This window comes from Euprymna scolopes, chromosome 29 (genome assembly GCF_053919585.1).
Source record: "Euprymna scolopes isolate OS-2025 chromosome 29, ASM5391958v1, whole genome shotgun sequence".
Taxonomy (NCBI): domain Eukaryota; kingdom Metazoa; phylum Mollusca; class Cephalopoda; order Sepiida; family Sepiolidae; genus Euprymna; species Euprymna scolopes.
Genome location: NC_136510.1, coordinates 12,787,326 through 12,789,847, shown reverse-complemented (window position 1 = coordinate 12,789,847; position 2,522 = coordinate 12,787,326).

Genomic DNA, 2,522 nt, shown 5'->3' with positions numbered 1-2,522 from the left:
TTTAACTAAAGTTTTAGGAAAAAATGATAAGTGCGGACTTTCTTTTTGTTGTCCCTGTGTGTGTGTGTGTGTGTGTGTGTGTCTATATATATATATATATATATATATATATATATATATATATATATATATATATATATATATATATATATATACCCAAGAGAAATTTAGGGATATCAGAAAATTTACAATATTAAATTTTCCGGTCGCTATTCGGTTGCCATAAATAATAATAAAATCTATGTCAAGACTGTGCATCCAAAGGTCAACCATTAATAGACCGATTTTTATGTGTCATCAATCTGTGTTGAGCCCTCAACCAGACTATATATGTAATAACTTATTACACCTATTTTAATATAATGTAATTGACATATTTTAATATACTCAATATTTTATTTAACATATTTTGATATACCCAAGAACTTATTTGACATATTTAATATATCAAATAATTATTTGACATATATTGACATACCCAATATCTTATTGACGTATTTAATATATCAAATAATTATTTGACATATTTTAACATATCCAATAACTTATTTGATATATTTAATATATCAAATAATTATTTGACATATTTTGACATACCCAATAACTTGTTTGACATATTTAATATATCAAATAATTATTTGAGATATTTTGACATACACAAGAACTTATTTGACATATTTAATATATCAAATAATTGTTTGACATATTTTGATATACCCAATAACTTATTTGATGTATTTAATATACTCAATATTTTATTTAACATATTTTGTATACTCCATAAATCAGTTAACATATTTTAATAATATCTTGAAACCTTTTTGACATTTTTGACATTCTGCTGCAAATGAGTTCATTTAAAAATTTACCTTAGTCCAATTTGAACTCTCCAAAAATTGTATCTTTACATTATAATCTTGTCATCACGTGCTTTACTGACAATATTAAAATCTCCCTAACCACTCCCCCATGTGTATTTAAGACATAACCAAAATTAATATAAAAGTTGCTAAATGGACAAAGTATTTGAGTTGATTACTGCAGACTTCTATAAATTAATATCTCCAAAATAAATAAAAATATTGAAAAAGTAAATCATTATTTTGATATAATGATATGAATTTGAAATGCCGTACATATATATTCCCGGTGATGTGGGTCAAAGGGTTCATACCAGTTTGGTAAAAATAAGTGTTCCACAATTACAGATGTTTACAAAAAAAAAAAACAGTTCTAGAATTTCTTTGCTTCCTCATATTATGACCAATACCAAGGTCTTATGTACGACATGAAAAGAAACTGGAATCTTGGGAAGATTTCTAGCATTCAGACAATTATGGGAGCAACCGGAGTAATGAAAAAAGAATTTTAAGATTTACCTGGCAAATATACCCGGTGAACCAAGTGCAAGAGAGCTACACACAATCGCACTTGAGGTGTGATTAGAATTTTCAAGAACGATCTTTCTGCTGGAAGGCATGAGATAGCGAGTGAATGTTTATCATCCAGTAGGATTCCCCATCTTCAACTACAAAAAAGACAAAAAAAGACTATAGTCTTTATGACCAAGGTTCTGCTGTGAGGGGAGCTACTATACAATACAGCACAATATATTGTGTAAATATCTCAACTGGACAATCTGTAAAAAGTTGAATATCAAATGCAGCATCAAGTCCTGGGAACACATACCAGAAAAAAACAGTTGGAAATAAGTCATACACCATCCAAGATGATAATACAATTCCCACAGCTATTTAATTAGAAAACAGAGTCATTCAACCTGACATAGTAATATGAAACAAGAAGGAGAAAGAAGCAACCTTAGTAGAAGTTATGTCGTCGAACAACAGTGAAAATAAGAACAATCAAGTCGAGGTTCGGTTAAGGAACAACTGTATTAACAATAATGTACAAAGATAGGAAAGCGTGTATATCTACTGGGCACTTGGCTAGCAGTTGAAGTGCAGTCGCATCTCGCTCACTGGTGTTGGAATTACTAGCGCTATTTATAGTGCTAATCGGTGTACATTCCTCTGTTCAAGGAAGGCCGGTATAACAGTAAAAGTTAGTGTCCGCAATAATGTGAGTTAAACAGAATTGATAGGGAAAAGATAACAAAATCGAAAGATCTTGTATACGATATAAAAAGAAACTGAAATTTTAGGAAGATGTCCATCATTCCAATAATCATCGGAACAATCAGACTCATGAAAAAGACTTTCATAAACAACCTTACAAATATACCCGGTGCACCAAGTGCAAGAGAAATAAAAAAAAAAATTGCACATAAAGTGACAGTTGGAATCTTTAAAAGATCTCTCTGTTAAAAAAATGAGATAGCGGGGGAATATCTGGCATCCAGAAGGATGCACTATCCTCATCTAGAACAAAATAATAAGAAACTTAATAACACTTTTAGTCGCCTGCTATTATCAATATATATTTCTCTTTTTTTTCTGTACCGAGAGACGTTGAACATATATGAGTATTTATGATGGCCAATACTTTCAAGCAGATGAGTG